General features: G+C 44.3%; 1 long non-coding RNA gene and 1 pseudogene across 1 annotated transcript; one reads left to right on the forward strand and one right to left on the reverse strand.

Moving 5' to 3' along the window:
* Nucleotides 1–1,202: 1,202 nt before the first annotated feature.
* LOC144305512 (uncharacterized) lies at nt 1,203–9,297 on the reverse strand. Its single transcript, XR_013372518.1, has 3 exons — nt 9,103–9,297; nt 2,903–3,033; nt 1,203–1,623 (listed from the first exon to the last, which is right to left on the reverse strand). It is a non-coding gene; the product is annotated as an uncharacterized LOC144305512 (long non-coding RNA).
* A 1,770-nt stretch (nt 9,298–11,067) lies between these two features.
* LOC144305094 (activated RNA polymerase II transcriptional coactivator p15 pseudogene) lies at nt 11,068–16,044 on the forward strand (annotated as a pseudogene).
* The last annotated feature ends 1,743 nt before the right edge of the window (nt 16,045–17,787 follow it).

Here is a 17,787-nt window from a genome sequence, read left to right on the forward strand (position 1 = left end):
ACCAGCAACAAAGAACTGAGAGAATTAGCATGCACTGGAGCAACCCATAAACTGTGAGAATGGGACTGTTCCATCCCCAGGACAGATGGTTCTCTAGAACATTTCATAAGACTTTTTAGAAGATCCCACAGGATCAACCAACCACTTAGTCATAAGGGGTGAACTGGATCATGCATCTTTGTAATGCGGCCCTTTTCCCTCACCCCTGCGCCTTGGAATCCTGTTCCCAAATAAATTATTCAGTCTCTGCTTTCAGAGAAAAGAGGCTAAAACAGAACCATTGGCCAATAACTGAGCTCTGACAAGGCCTCCTTTATTATAAGCATTTACTTAGAACCTAGTGTTCAGATGAGCAAAAGCCTGGAGGGATGCATGGACAGGGATAATGGAACATAGAGGTGGAGAAAAGGTTTAACTGGAGACAAAGCCAGGAATGTGCCTTGGGGCCATGCTATGGACGACTGTGCAGCCACGCGTGGGAGGTTAGCCTTATTCTAAAGACAATGTGAAGCCAGTGATGGTTTTTGAGTGAGGAACTGGCCACACCAGAGCTCTTCCCTGGGCAGTACAACGTGGGCAGAGACCAGTTAGGGGAGGACCAGCTGTGACCTGGGACTTTGGCACTGGGACTCTAGGAGGAACAGGTGGGAACTGTGTTGTGAAGGAGAACTAGAAAGACTTGGCACCTTGCAGAGGAAGGGCAGAGGCAGAGAGAATTAAAAGAAGATCCCGAGGCTTGGAGTGCAGGAAGCTGAAGTGTAGGGATCTATTCATGGAACAGGAGGAGGAGTAGGTCTGAGAGGGAAGGCGACGGGCTCAGCGGACCCCAAAGCCCCCTGGCTTCACCCTCCCGGAGCTATGAAATCCTCACACAAGGAAACTCCTGGGAGGCCAGTCCCAACCCACCAGAGGAAGGTCCCCCTTCCCTCTCTTTTCACTCTAGGAAGAGAGGTGGGCAGGCGTGAGGCCACAGGGCTCAGACCAGGCTATTTTGGGACTTACAGGCAGTGATATGGTGCCTGGGAAGGAATATTGAGGAAGGATGCAGGGATCACTTAGCCAAACAAGTGCTAGGTTCTCATATTCCGCTTTCAAGAAATGTTTGCTCTATTCATTGTAACCACCACAAACGATGAATTCCATGAGCCAAATTTATGTTTTTTTTGTGTTTTTTTTTAATTTATTTATGATAGTCACAGAGAGAGAGAAGCAGAGACATAGGCAGAGGGAGAAGCAGACTCCATGCACCGGGAGCCCGACGTGGGATTCGATCCCGGGTCTCCAGGATCGCACCCTGGGCCAAAGGCAGGCGCCAAACCGCTGCACCACCCAGGGATCCCCCAAATTTATGTTTTATAATCTGTGTGGCTGATTTAAATGTGTTTACAAAAATCACAGATTTCCATTTTCCTCTGGCTGAGCCAATGTGGAAGAACACAGAACAGAAGCCAGGAGACAAGCCCACCAGATCCAGTGATAAGGCCCTCGCTGGCCCAGGGGGGCAGGGTGGGCTCTGCATCACGGGGCAGCGAGGAGCTTCAGGGGACCTCGGATCTTCTTGATCCTCTTCATGGAGATGGAGAGGGGCAGCCCTGGGAGGCTGGCTTGGAGAAGCCGGTGGACCTAAGCGGGCAGAAAAGAAAAGGCTGTACCTTTCCAGCTTATTTTCATGTCCCCAAATGACAGCTATGTCTTGTTGTACGCCTAACAAGGCTCCTTGGCAGCAGCTCTGCAAGGCAAGCTCTAGGACACAGATGGGGAAAGGGAAGCGAGAAGGAGGTACGTCAGTTCCTCCAGGTAACACGTGGTAGAGGTGGGATCTGGACCCAGAACTTTCGGCTCCCAAGTCCATGCTCCTTCCATTGTCCCACGTTGCCTTTCTTTCTGCCCCATGTTCACAATAAAGTGGAGGCTGAGGCCTCCGTTCCAGTGCCGGGCAGAGAGCTCTGGACAAGCCAGGGCTGAAGCCCGGGCACAGAAGAGAAATACGAAGGACGATTTAGAGGTGACGCAGAGGGCAGCAAACCACAATCCGCGGCCGCATCGGGCTTGCTGCAGGTTGTTTGGTCCAGATCACAAGTTAAGAATGCTTTTCACGCTTTTAAGTGGTTGAAAAAAAGTCAAAAGAATATTTCATGACACATGAAAATTATATAAAATGCCAGTGTCAGTGTCCACGGCCCGGAACCACGGCTCCGGGCCCTAAAACCATGGTTGCTGCAGGGCTCTGCCCCACTCGGGTCTCTTTTCCTGACTGGTAGTTATCCCTGACTTTGGGGGCTGGAGGCCAGGGGGTAGGGGCAGCTTGTCGCCGCCCTGTCTGGAAGACCGTCTAGGGCCCTCCCCGCGCTCTGCGTCGGCCCAGACGGCGTCTCCCAGGGCGCGGGCTTCTGCGGCCTCAGCACCACCCGCGGCACCACCCGGGGTTCTGAGAAGCTGAGAAACTCCAGGCGGCAGCTCCTGTCCCCACCCGGGGCTCCCACGCCCCCTCCGGCTGCCTAACCTCCTCAGCTCCCACTCTGCAAACCCCTCGAAAGTCTACATGGGCAGGTCAAGAGGCATCTGTATTTCAAGAGATGGAAGGGCCGTTGGGGGGAACCCCATCGCCCCACTTCCCACCCTGATCCCCAACCACCAGATTAAGCTCTCCCTGTGGGCATCTGGGAAAGTAGCTCAGAGGGGAGCAGCAGGGGTGGGGTGGGGTGGGGGGTGAGACAAAGCTGGGAGGAACGTGGGCACTTTTGACATGAAATGGACAAAATGTCAGGATCCCAGAATTGTCAGGCACCTCCGGGGCCTTCCAGTCCACACCTGGGCCTTGGCCTGAGGCGCGTGGACGGGCCGCCTCTGTCCATCACAGCACCCAGCCCCGCCGGGTGGGAAGGAGCTGGCGTGTGATTACCTGGGTGGCGGAGGGCACGGTGGCCTGGGCAGCAGTGTGATGCCACGTGGCAGGATTCGTCACACAGCAGCTTCCTCTCCTGCGATGGTGTCTGATCCGGGCAGCAGATGGGCGGGGTTGGGAGCAGCTGCCTGCAGAGAAGGGACATGAGAAAGAGACAGATGTAGGGCGCCTGGGTGGCTCAGTCAACTGAGCGTCCACCTCTTGGTTTCAGCTCAAGTCATGATCTCAGGGTAGAGAGATCGAGCCCCGAGTTGGGCTCCTCACTGAGCAGGAAGTCTGCTTGGGGATCCTCTCCCCCTCCTCCCTCTGCCCCTCCATCTGCTCTCTCTCTTTCAAATAAATAAATACATCTTAAAAAAAAATAACTCAAAGTGGATCGCAGACCTGAATGTAAGAGTTAAAACCACAAAACTCTTAGGTGAAAATGTAGATGTAAATCATCAGGGCCTGGAACTAAGCAATAGTTTCCCAGATATGACACCAAAGGCACACACAACAAAAGAAAAACACGATGGACTCGATAGAAATTTTATTTTTTTATTTTTATTTATTTTTATTTTATTTATTTATGCATGAGAGACACAGGGACAGAGAGAGGCAGAGACACAGGCAGAGGGAGAAGCAGGCTCCATGCAGGGAGTCCGATGTGGGACTCGATCCCGGGTCTCCAGGATCACACCCCAGGCTGCAGGCAGTGCTAAACTGCTGCGCCACCGGGTCTGCCCTCGATCGAAATTTTAAAGTTTTGTGCTTCTAAGGATAATATCAAAAAAGTGGAAAGCCAGTCCATGGAATGGGAGAAATTACCTGCAAGTCACACATATGATAAGAGAATTTTATCCAGAATATGTAAACCAAGAAAAAAAAAAGACAACCCAATTTTTAATGGGCAAAGGATGTATCTGAAGAAGATATACCAGTAGCCAATGGCCACATGAAAGGATGCTCAACAAGATTTGTTATCAAGAATATGCACGTCAAAATCACAATGAGGTACCACTTCACACCCTTAGGAAACAAGTGTTGGTGAGAATGTGGAGAAATCGGAACCCCGCACATTGCTGGAATTGAAGCATGGCGCAGCCACTCTGGAAAACAGAAAAAAACAGTTTGGCAGATCCTCAGAATGTTTAACAGAGTGAAAACCATATGATGCAGCAAGCCCATTTCTGAGTATATGAAAATAAACCCAGAAGAGAAATGAAAATACAGTCCCCATAAAAACCTGTACATAAATGTTCAAAGGAGCATTATTCATAAGTACCCCAAAGTGGAAACAAATCAAATGTTTGTCAGCTGATGAATGGATAACACAACTATGGGGGACGCTTGGGTGGCTCAGCAGTCGAGCGCCTGCCTTTGGCTCAGGGCGTGATCCTGGGGTCCCGGATCGGGTCCCACACCGGGCTCCCTGCAGGGAGCCTGCTTCTCCCTCTGCCTGTGTCTCTGCGTCTCTCATGAATAGATAAATAAAATCTTTAAAAAATAAAATAAAATAAAAATAAAACAAACTATGGTACCCCTACACAGTGGGATACTATTCAGCCATAATAAGAAATGGAGTCCTGAGACACACGACAACGTGGATGAACCTAGAAACGAAATGCTAAGTGAAAGCAGTCAGTGACAAATGCCCACATATTGTAGGATTCCATTTATGCGAAATGTCCACCACGGGAAAGCCCATAGAGACGGGAAGTAGATTAATGGTTGCCAGGGGCCAGGTGGTATGGGGAACAGGGAGTGACTGCTAAAGGGTACAGGGCCACTTTTGGGGAGTGAAGAAATGTTCTGAAATTAGACAATGGTGTTTTTTTGCACGACTCTGTGAACACATTAAAAACCACTGAAGTGTACCCTTTAAAAGGATGAATTTGATGTTACAGGCATTATATCTCAGGAAAGCTGTTATTAAAGAGAGGCACAAGAGTGAGACGGAGCTGAGAGAAAGAGGGAAGGAGAGAGAAGAGAGACAAGAGGAGGCTGGCAGGGATGTGGCGGGAAGGAAGAAAGAGAAGCAATAAAGTAAACAACAGACAGAAGTGTGACAAGAGGGACAGAGGAAAACCCCACAGAGTTGGAGGAAGGTCGCCATGGTCCCTAATCACAAAGCGGTTTCATCAACCCTAATTCTAACCATTTTCCCAAGTTGCTCACTTCGATCATATCTGGGCTATTGCCTACCCACTACAGAGTGAGGGGGGTTATCTTCTTTAAGGGAAGGGGAAAGCAAGGCATTGGCAGGTAGGGATGTGGCCCAGGTGGTGAGTCAGTGGCTCAGGGGGGAACAAGCCCCAGGGGATCTCACACCCAGGACTCTCAGTGCTGTTCTTTCTCTGCTTTACCTTGACCTACCCAGTCACCTCCTGTCAGCTTAGCACCTGCGGGGCTTTGTTTATGGATAAACTTGAGGGCCTTCCAAAGTTGACAAGATCAACAAGGAGCAGGCTCCTGAGAGGATGTGGGGCTAGGTGTGGTCAGCCTGGCCTGTTATGGAAACAGGCACCAGCAGGTGTCCGGTGAGAGGGGAGCAGTAGCCTGGGAGGTCAGACCTCTCAAGGTGACAGCAGGCCAGGCTGGGGGGGTTGGGGGGGATGGCCTCTGAGTTTGGCCTGGCTTCTGCTTCTTGTTGGGCAAGGAGCCTCCTGCAAATGATTAGTTCCCCTTCTCACATCATCCCTCTTCCCAAGTTCCTGGTTCAGTGCCAGGTTGTCACCAATACCAGGATGGATCAAAGAGGGCTGGATATGGAAAAAAGCCCTAGAGATTATCCAAACAAAGAGTTGTAGCACATATGTGAGTCAGAAATCAATTCAGTGGTCATGACTGGCATTTATTTTAGTAAGATGGAATGGAGCAAAATGGATGGAAGAGAATGGAAAGGAATAGAATGGAATGGAATGGAATGGAATGGAATGGAATGGAATGGAATGGAATGGAATGGAATGGAATGGAAGATATCCACATACATCATATATATAATTATAAGTTATTTGGAGTTCTTTTTTGAAATTTTTGTTTTTATATACATGTACGTGTGCACTGAATCACCGTGTATAATATATTCATTAATGTGAATTGTGGCCAGAAAAGTTTGAAAGCTACTGATCTAGAAATGGAAAAGCCGTTTTCCAAAGGTCATGCTTGAGTGGGCGACAGAGCTGGGAGGAGAACCGACAATTCTGACTGCCTCCCTGCTTTTTCCGCACCGGGCTTCTCATTCACACAACCTGTTGTTACACTTGCTACCGATCTCTGCCACTCTCTAAACACCCTGCATTAAAAAACAAAACAAAACAAAACAAAACCACCCTGCATACTGCTGCTCTGGAGTCTTTGCTCAAGCTGTCTCCTCTGTGTGAGCGCTTCCCTCCCATAGCCACTAAAGGAAAGCATCCTTCTCCTTCAAGGTCATGTTTAAATTCATTCTTCCCTGGGTTGCTAAGGAACAGGCTCATTATCCTGAAAATGGTAAATGAAGAATTAAACATTTATCCAGCCTTTCCATACAAGCCAAGTAGTTGACAAGGGAAAAGTCTTTATAGAAGAATTGCAGCTAAGAAATGCAGAAGGAGTGACAGAGCTAGAAAGCCAGCATTCGGTGACCCATAAGAAAATTGGATCTAAGCAACAATCAACGCCGGGATTAAAACCACTGGAGAAAGGTTGCGGGGGAATGTTTATAAGGGACCTACAACAGATGCATCTGGCAGATCAAGGTTAACATAGTAAGGTGGGACCACTGGACTTCGGGTGTCTTCTTTGGGATGCAACAGGAAGAATAGTGTATTCTTGACAGAAGAAATGTACCTTAATTACCAGGTTTCAGCAAATGCAGGGGACAGAGGGCATCCACATGGGTTCAATCAGATAAATCCAGAGTGTAGGACATTCTACAGAACAAATCACCTGGTTTATTCAATAATTTAAAAAAAAAAAAACAGCTTGAAGAAAAAGGAAAAGGGGACTGATAGATTTGAAGGGGCTTAAGAAATATACCAGTTAAATATAACTTGTGGACCTTGTTTGGATCCTGATTGGATAAGCCAATTGCAAAAACGTCTTTTTGAGAATTGGAGAAATATGAATAGGTATTAAATAGTATATGTAATTATTTTAATTATTTCAGCTTTCATGAGGTATTGTGGTTATATTTTTTAACATGTTGGATAAGAAGTTAGGCAAAATGTTGATTATTTTATTTTATTTTACTTTTTATTTTTTTTAAAGCTTTTATTTATTTATTCATGACAGACAGAGAGAGAGAGAGAGAGAGAGAGAGGCAGAGACACAGGCAGAAGGAGAGGGAGAGAAGCAGGCTCCACGCAGGGAGCCTGATGTGGGACTCCATCCCTGATCTCCAGGATTACACCTCGGGTGGTGCCAAACCTCTGGGCCACTGGGGCTGCCCATGTTGATAATTTTAAATTATCCAATGAGAATATTGGGTTTATTCTACTATTCTTTCTGTGTATTTAAACATTTCTATAATTTAAAAATTTGTTTAATAAATTTTATCTATTCTGAGAGGCCTTCCTACATGCCCCCAACTGGGAGGGAAGGGATTAACTACATTTACTGGGATTAACTTTTTCCTTTTACTCTTAAAACCTATTGATTTTAGCTTTTAACATTGCATTAATCCCTATCTGTTATTACAGCCTTCTTTCTGGAGGTGTATGTCTGCCTTCCCTACCAGCCCATCCAAAGCAGGAAATGCGTCACTGCAGTTCTAGTCAAATAATCTAAATTTAATTTGATTTAAAAGATCTGAAAAATAAAATAAAATAAAATAAAATAAAATAAAATAAATAATAAAAGATCTGAATTGCACTTGGGCTCCCACAGTGTCCAAGGTCAGGAGACAGTTATAGCTTGCAACCAGTCCTGACTGGTTCTATCTTAACAACGACCGCATAATAAGAGACCAAATACCTATTCATTCATTCATTCATTCACTCATTCATTTTATTCTATTGAGTGACTCTCTGAACCAGGTACCACGGTGGATGATGGACATGTACTCTAGTGCCCTGCCCCATGACACCCTGCCAAGAAGCACCTTCCAGGAGTTCAGTCTAGTGAACAGCATCATCAAACTGAGTAACCAGAGCATCGCCACGCTGTACCACAGGTAAGAGGAGAGAGCCACGGGATTTGGTGGAGGAGCAGTGAGCCCATCGGGAACCGGCTTCTGGTGAGGAGGCGATAGCTCAAGTGACTCTGTGACCATCCTGTTGGCTTCAGACCAAGAGGCTCGTAACAGTGACAGGCTGTGGGGCCCAGACAGTCGTGGGTGAGGAACCTAATAATGGAACCTGCTAAGAGCTTGGGCCCCTCCACAGCAATTCTGGAAACTATCTAGTATCTAACAATTTTATAGAGAAGAGAGCAAGTGTGCTGAGGAAGGGCGTGGAAAGGAGACCCCAGGCAGCCTCCTCCGCTCTGCAGTTCCCAGTGATCCTGCTCCAGCCCCACATGTGTGAATTCTGCTCAGGAAAACTGTAGCCCCGCCCTTCCCCGAAGTCCTTTCCATAAAGCAATTTAATGACCTATCCGTTGTTACTTAAGCATGCCCCCCCACCCATTCCCACCAAAAGTATTCTAACCAGTGGCATTTTGTTTCCTCACAAAAGACATTCTAGTAAATACAACTTTATCGTCCCATCACATTTCCCGGATATTATAGCAAAACAAATGGGTTGTGCCTGGCAGTCACCCCTTGAGTCTGGGTCTAGACTTGTCACAGCACCTTCCCTCCTGCCTCCCCGCCTCAGTGCACATTCTAGAACTCCCTGCTGCCTCTACTGGCAGGAATCTCTTTGGGACACTCCACTGACTCCCCAACCTTCCCAAGCTAATCAGCCAAGGACATCTTAGGAATATGAAGGTGGTTGGATTCACAGAGAAGCCACATTAAAGCACAGGAAGGTTCCGAGGAAATGAATTATTGGATTAATGAATTAGTGAACATTAGCCCCTAGGAGGCAAATCATGCCAGGAACACAAATGACTGAATGAATAAATGAATGAAAGGGACTAGAGGTCTCTTTGACCTGCTAGACAGGCTCCTCACCTGTCTCCCGGTTTGGGGCCACGGGGCTCAACCACAGCAGGAGGAGAACCAGACACATGGTTGCAGGCACTGAGCAGAGACAGAGTGTTTCAAGGACCAAGGCCAAGTCTTTAATACTCACCCATCCCAGGAAGCTCGTTTGGTATCTGCATCCCTGGGGAGGTGCGAAGCTCAACACCTGGGCAGCCACTGGCAGAAGGCAGGGGTGTGGCACCAAGACAGTGGCACAGGTGTCCCGGCTGCTTGGAATAGCCTGTCCAAGCAGAGGTAATAGAGGAAAAATATATATATATATATTTTCCCCATCTCCTGGGGCTTCCAGACCTGTGGGAGGAGCAGAGAAGCTAGAATCAGAGAAACCAGAATGATACTGCTGTCAGGGATTTTGGTGATCATCCAATCTGAATTACCACCACCCCCAACCACCCCCACCACTGCCATTTTATAGATAAGGATACTGAGGCCCAGAGAAGGCAAGAAGCACCACGAGTTCACGCAGCTCAGTTGTCGTAGAGCTGAGGTGAGAGCCTTGACCTCCTGGCTCCTACTCTAGTGTCCCTCCAACCACAACATAGTGGACGTATTCAGAGATGTCGGAATTTCTGTAACATGCGGCTGTGAAAGCCTAACCACGTGGTGATTATTTGGAAGCTCTCAGACCAGGCTGGGAAACCAGTTCTCAGGGAGGCCATGGTGGAGATTGCGCCCGGTGGGAGGCTGGATACAGCGAGCTGCAGAAGTTCCTTCCATCTCAGAGATTCTGGATGCTATGAAATGGGGAATATCCTTTCCCTTTCTAACAGCCTCTGTCGTGGGGGACACAGAAAGACTCAAGGGTTCTCAGGACTATAAATGCTTTCTCTCACTTTGTCATATCTTTAAAACTCATTAATTGATTTAACAGTACTATTTATTTTTTTTAAATTTTTATTTATTTATGATAGTCACAGAGAGAGAGAGAGAGAGAGAGGCAGAGACACAGGCAGAGGGAGAAGCAGGCTCCATGCACCGGGAGCCTGACGTGGGATTCGATCCCGGGTCTCCAGGATTGCGCCCTGAGCCAAAGGCAGGCGCCAAACCGCTGCGCCACCCAGGGATCCCTAACAGTACTATTTAAACACCTATACGAAGCGAACACTGAGGATTCAACAATGAACAAGACAGACCCGGTTCTGCCTTCCAGAAGCTTCAGTCTAGTAGTAAGAAACACACAAATGGACAATTATAATACAAGATTACCACGAGAGGGAGAAGCAGAGGAGGGGGACCTACCGGGGGCCTCTGAAGTGGGGGTGGGAGTGCTGCAAAGACTTTCTAGGATACTGCTTATGCCAAAACTCAGAAGAGGAGTAGGATTTACTCAGGTGGAGCACCAAGCAGGAAGGGAGAAGGTTCAAGGATGAGGGAATGACCTGTGTAGGTTTCATGCTCTATAGCTAATTCTCATCATTTATTTCAATTACTATATAGAATGGCATTAATGAGAAGAATGTGAAATAGTACAGCCACTGTGCACAACAGTACTGTGGCTCTTTTTTTTTCTCTCTCTCTTTAAAAAATAAAAATAGAATTGCCATATGATGCAATTTCACTTTTAAGTATATACCAAAAGAACGGAAAGCAGAGACTCAAGCAGTTATTTGAACAATAACAGCACCATTCACAATAGCCAAATATCCATCAGTAGTGAGTGGGTAAACAAAACGTGGTATATGCATACAAGGGAATATTATTGTCTTAAAAAGGATGAAGACTCTGATATGTGCTGCAACATGGATAAATCTTAAAAACATCATGCTAAATGAAATAACCACGTACAAGAAAATATTGTTCAGCTCATCTAAGCTGAAAATATTGTTCAGCTCCACTTAGATGAGGCATGGAATGGTCAAATCCATAGAGAAAGAAGATAGTCTGTGGTTTTGAGGGGCTGGGGGGCGGGGTAAAGGAGAGCTACTGTTGAATAGCTAGTTTGGTGTGATAACAAGGTTCTGGAAACAGATGGTAGTGATGGCTGCAGAACAACGTGAATATACTTAGCACAGGGAATATAGTCAATTATATTGTAAGGACTGTATGGTGACCGATGGTGACTACACTTACTGTGGTGAGCATTTCGTGATGTATATACGTGCTGAACCATTATGTCGTATGCCTGAAACCAATATGATATTGTATGCCAACCATACTTCAATTAAAAAATAATAAATAGGGATCCCTGGGTGGCGCAGCGGTTTGGCGCCTGCCTTTGGCCCAGGGCGTGATCCTGAAGACCCGGGATCGAATCCCATGTCGGGCTCCCGGTGCATGGAGCCTGCTTCTCCCTCTGCCTCTCTCTCTCTCTCTCTCTCTGTGTGACTATTATAAATAAATAAAAATTAAAAAAAATAATAATAAATAAACTAAGATAAATGGAACCATAATTTTCAAAAACAAGTGTGAATGTATTTAATATACTGAAATGTACATTTAAAATAGTTAAAATAGTAAATTTTATGTTATGTGTATGTTATCACAAAAAATCTATTGCGTTATGAGGTTTTTTTTTTAAAGATCTTATTGATTTCTTCTATTTTTTTTAAGGTTTTGTTTATTCATTAGAGACACAGAGAGAGGCAGAGACACAGGCAAAGGGAGAAGCAGGCTCCACGCAGGGAGCCCGATGCGGGACTCGATCCCGGAACCCCGGAAGCTGAAGGCAGAGGCTCAACCACTGAGCCACCCAGGGATCCCTTATTGATTTATTTTAGAGAGAGAGAGAGAGACAGAGAGAGAGAGAGAAAGTGAACAGAGGGAGGGGCAGAGGGAGAGGGAAAGACGATCTCAAGCAGATTCATGCTGAGGGCAGAGCCTGATGCTGGGCTGGATCCCACAACCCAAGATCATGACCTGAGCAGAAACCAAGAGTCAGACACCTAACTGACAAAATCCCCCAGGTACCCCTACATCTAACACTTCTGACACTTAACCGACTAAGCCACCCACACGGCCCTGCATTGAGTTTTCAACATTTAGCCATTCTTTTGTTGATAGACATTTGGATTGGTTCCAGTTTTCCATAATTATAAACGATGATGCTATAAACATTCTTATACATTCCCCCTCCTTCACCATCTAGGAATGGGATCATCCAGTCACATCTTCAACACCTAAGTGTGATCAAAGGTCCTCCAAGTGGTCGTAGCGATCTGTCTTCCTACAGGCAGTGCAGAAGGATTTCTTGTTGTTCCATATTTTTATTAAATATTTTATTTATTCATGAGAGACACAGGGAGAGACAGAGAGGCAGAGACACAGGCAGAGGGAGAAGCAGGCTCCCTGCAGGGAGCCCCACGCAGGACTCGATCCTAGGACTCTGGGATCAGGACCTGAGCTGAAGGCAGATGCTCAACCGCTGAGCCCCTCAGGCGTCCCCTGTTCCATATTTTCATCAACACTTGCTATTCTCACTCCCGTCCCCCTAATCTGATGGGTGTGACATCATACTTAATTCTACCTTTAATTTGCATTTCCATGATCACTACTAAGTTTGAGATCACTAACCATCTAGGTTTCTCTTCTTGGAATTGCCTATTCCTATCCTTTGCTCATGTTTATCACTTTGTTTTTATGAGTTTATATGAGGTGATCTTTTTCTTACTGAGAGTAAGAAACTCCTTTATAAATCCAGTTACTAACCCTCTGTGCGTTGCATATGTTGTAAATATCTTCCTCCCTGTGTCTGGCTTGCCTTTTCCTCTTGTTTTTTTGTTGTTGTTTTTTTGTTGTTGTTTTTGATGTGCAGAAGCTTTATGTTTTAATTTAAGGCAAATTTATCGATCTTTTCTTTTGAGGTTTGTGCTTTTTGTGAATTATTTTAAGAAATCTTTCTCTAGGGGGCAGCCTGGGTGGCTCAGCGGTTTAGCACCGCCTTTGGCCCAGGGTGTGATCCTGGAGCACCGGGATCGAGTCCCGCATCGGGCTCCTGGCATGGAGCTTGCTTCTCCCTCTGCCTGTGTCTCTGCCTATCTATCTCTCTCTCTCTCTGTGTCTCTCATGAATAAATAAGTAGAATCTTAAAAAAAAAAAGAAAAAGAAAAAGAAAAGAAATCTCTCTCTAGGGGCTTCCGTGACTCCCGGTTCCCTGTCCGTTGCAAGCAGGCAAGCAGAAGGCAGTTCGGCTGCAGGAACAGAGCAAGGCCTAAATCAAAGGAACCTGTTTCTTCAAGCTTCTGGCAGTGATTCTGACAATGAGGTTGACAAGTTAAAGAAGGAAAAGCAAGTTACTCCAGTAAAACCTGTGAACAAGCAAAAGACGGATGAAACTTCGAGAGCCCTGGCATCCTCTGAGCAGACCAGCAGCAGCAGACATGAAAAGGTTTCAGATAGGGGAAAATGAGGTACGTCAGTGTTCGGGACTTTAGAAGGAAAGTCCTAAGTGATATTAGATAATATTGGATGGATCCAGAAGGTGAAATGAAATCTGGAAAAAAAGGCATTTTTAAAAAAAATCCTGAGCCAGGTGAAAGAGCAGATTTCTGACATTGATGATGCAGTAGGAAAAACTGAAATCAGAGCCGTAAAAACCTGTACTGTTCTAGCTGTTTTAGTCTGTCTTTTTACATTGGCTTTTGTTTTCTTTTTCTTTCTTTCTTTCCTTTTTTTTTTTTTTTTTTAAGATTTTATTTATTTGAGATAGAGCACAAGCATGAGCGGGGGTGGGGGGATAAGGCAGAGGGAAAGGGAGAAGCAAGCTCCCCACTGAGCAGGGGGCCTGATGCAGGACTTGATCCCAGGACCCCGGGATCATGACCTGAGCTGACGGCAGACACTCAACCAACTGAGCCACCCAGGTGCCCCCCGGCTTTTGTTTTCTAAATGTTGTTTTCCAAGCTATTGTATTTGGGTTGCAGAGCAGTTTGTAAGATGAACATTTTTTTTTAATGTGCATTATTAAAAGTCTTTTGAGGAAAAAAAACAAATGTTCCTCTACTTCTAATTTTTTTTAACTATTTTCTTCTAAAAGTATTAGTATTCGTTACCTGAAGCTGCTGTAACAAATTACTACTAAGTTGGATGGCCTAAAACAAGAAAAATGTATTCTCTCACAGTTCTGGAAGCAAGGAGTCTGAAATCAGGGCCTGGGAGGGCCAAACTCTGGAGATTCTAGGAGCGGATCCTTCTTTGCCTCTTCCTGGTGGGTGGCAGTCCCTGGCCTTCCATGGCTTACAGGATCATCAGTCCCCTCTCTGCTTCTGTCGCTACATGGTGTTCTCCTGGCGTGTCTCTGTCTCTTCTCTTCTTCATATAAGGACATGAGTCATTTGGTTTCAGGGCCCACTCCACTCTGGTGGACCTCAATTTTACTGCATCTGCAAAAACTTCTTTTCAAAAAGTCATATTCATAAGTACCCAGGGGTTAGGACTGGAACTCAAATACCTTTCTGGGGTACACAATTTAAGCCACAACAGTATTCAAGTTTTATTTTCCAAATTTAAGTCTTTAATCTATCTTGAATTAATTTTGGGGTCAATTTGAGGTGTGGATTTAAGATAATTTTTTATATGGGCAATCTGGGTGGCTCAGCAGTTTAGCGCCACCTTCAGCCCAGGGTGTGATCCTGGAGAACCGGGATCGAGTCCCACGTCGGGCTCCCTGCACGGAGCCTGCTTCTCCCTCTGCCTGTGTCTCTGCCTCTCTCTCTCTGTCTCTCATGAATAAATAAATAAAAAACCTTTAAAAAAATAAGATAATTTTTTATATGGACAACCACTATTGCACAGTCATGTGCCCAATAATGCATCACTTCCCCACTAATTTGTGATACCACCTCTGTCATACATCAAGTTTCCATACATGTATGGATCCATTTATGAACTTCCCATTTTGCTTCATTGTTCTAATTTGTCTGTCTTTCCCTATACAAGTGATAGGTTTAGAATACATTTTAATATCTGTTAGAGCAACATTATACTTCTTTAGAATTTCCTTGGCTATTTTTAGCTGTTTACATTTGCATGTCAATTTTGAGTTCTCTTTCACATTGCTCTCTGTAGCTGGGGGTGCGAATTTTCTCATCGCATCCACTGATTCTTTCTCAAAGCAGTTTATACTGTTAATTTTTTTCAATTAAATTTTTATTTTGAGAAACTGTAGATGCACATGCAATTGTAAGAAATAATGTAGAGACAGTCCTTGTACTTTTACCCGGTTTCCCCAAGGATAACATCTTGTGAAAATTTTAATACAATAGCACACACAGGATATTAACTTTGAAGGAGTCAAGACACAGAGCATTGCCATGGCAAGGATGCTTCATGCTGTTCTTTTATAGCCACATTCACTTCCCTCCTGCCCCCACCCCTCCTTAACCTCTGGCGACCACTAATCTGTTCTCTGTTTCTATAATCTTGTCATTTCCAAGAATGTTATATAAATGGAATCATGTAGAATGTAACCTTTTGGGATTGGCTTTTTCCTTTATTTATTTATTTATTCATTCATTTATTCATTCATTCATTCATTCATTCATTTTAGAGAGAAAGAGCGCGTATGTGAGCAGGGGGAGGAGCAAAGGGGGTGAGGGGGGCGGGGGGAGAACCCTTGAGCACACTCCCCGCTGAGCAGGGATTTTTTTTTCCCCCCAAGAGAGGCTGGATCCCAGGACCCTGAGATCCTGACCTGAGCTGAAATCAAGAGTGGGTTGTTCAACCAACTGAGCCACCCAGGCACCCCTGGGATTGGCTTTTTCCACTCAGCATAATAATTCTCTGAAGATTCATCCAGTTGTGTGTACCAGTAATTTATTCCTTTTAATTCTGAGTAGTATGCTGAAGTATGGATGTACTATATGGTCTGTTTTACCATTCAGCTGTAGAAGGATATCTGGGTTGTTTCCAGTTTTTGACAAATAACGTTACCATCAGCATTCATGTACAGGTTTTTGGGTGAATATATGCTTTCATTTCTTTGGGTAAGGTTGAAATTGATGGGTCACATGGTAGTTGCATGTTTAGTCTTACTAGAAACTGACAAACTGTTTTCCAGATTGACTAGCCCATTTTATACTCCCACCAGCAATGAATGAGTGATACAGTTTCCTTGTATCCTTGCCAACATTTAGTACTTTTACTATAATCTATTTTAGTGATTTTAATAGATATATAGTGATATGTTGTGGTTTAAATTTTTATTTCCCCAATGACTGATTATATTGAACATCTTCCCATGTACTTGTTTTTGCCATCTGTATACCCTTTCCAGTGAAATGTCTCTTCTTTTGTTCATATTCTTATTGGTTTGCTTATTTTATTACTGTTGAGCTTTTTCTTTAATTCTTTTAAATGGAGATGTCATGGACATACAACATTTACTATAGAGTTTTGAGAGTACTTTCTAGATAGTAGCTCTTTGTTGGGTGTGTGGTTTGCAAATATTTTCTCCCTATTCGTAGCTTGCCTTTTCATCCTTAACAGGATCTTTTGCAGATCAAAAGTCTTTATTTTGATGAAGTCCAATTTATCAGTTTTTCCTTTTATTAATCATGCTCTTGGTGTCCAATCTAAGAAATCCTTGTTTAGCCATAGATTCTGAGATTTTCTTTTTTTCCCTACAAGTTTTATAATTTTACATTTAAGTCTGTGATCTATTTTATTTTATTTTATTTATTTATTTTTTAAAGATTTTATTCATGAGAGACAGAGAAAGAGAGATGCAGAGACACAGGCAGAGGCAGAAGCAGGCCCCATGCAGGGAGCCCGCCCGATGCGGAATCGATCCTGGGTCTCCAAGATCACACACTGGGCCAAAGGCAGTTGCTCAACCAGTGAGCCACCCAGGCGTCCCCTGTGATCTATTTTAAATTAACTTTTGTGAAGGTGTGAGAATTAGATCGAGCTTCATTTTTTGCCTGTGGATTTCCAATTGCTTCCACACCATTTATTGAAAAGGCTGTTTTTCTTCCATTGACTTGCTTTTGCATCTTTGTCAAAAATCAGATTGGTGGATTTGTGTGGGTCTATTTCTGGGTTCTCTATTCTGTTCCATTAATCTATGTGTAATCACCAATATCATGCAATCCTTGATTACCGTAGCTACATAATAAGTCTTGAAATTAGGTAGACTGATTCCTATTTTATTCTTATTTTTCAAAATTATTTTAGTTATTCCTGTTTCTTTGTCTTTTCATATAAAACTTAGAATAATCTTGTTCATACAGACAAAATATCTTGCTGGGGTTTTGATAGGACTTGCATCAAATCTGCATATAAATTTAGAGACATCTTCACTATGTTGAGTCTTCCGATCCGCAAACATAACATACCTCTCTATTCATGTAGGTCTTTGATTTTTTTGTTTTGTTTTGTTTTTTTTTTTTGTTTTGTTTTTTTTGATCTTTGATTTCTTTCATCAGCAATTTGTACTTGCAGCATACAAATCCTGCACATATTTTGTCTGATTTACACCTAAGTGGTTTTTTTTTTAAGTGATTGTAAATTTGCAATTTTGGTGTTCATTGCTAGTAAATAGAAAAGCAATTGGTTTTGTTTTTTTTTTTTTTTTTTAGCAATTGGTTTTTGTACGATTATTTTATATCCTGCAATATTGCTAAACTCACTTATTAGTTCTAATAGGGTTTTAAAAATAGATTCCTTGGGATTTTCTACATATACTGAAATATGTATGATGATGAAATAATATGATGCCTGTGATTTACTTCAAAATAATATTGGCAGGGGGCACCCGGGTGGCTCAGGGGTTGAGCATCTGCCTTCAGCTCAGGTTCTGGGATGGAGTCCCACATTGGGCTCCTTGCATGGAGCCTGC

This window comes from Canis aureus, chromosome 35 (assembly GCF_053574225.1).
Source record: "Canis aureus isolate CA01 chromosome 35, VMU_Caureus_v.1.0, whole genome shotgun sequence".
In the NCBI taxonomy this organism is placed as follows: Eukaryota; Metazoa; Chordata; class Mammalia; order Carnivora; family Canidae; genus Canis; species Canis aureus.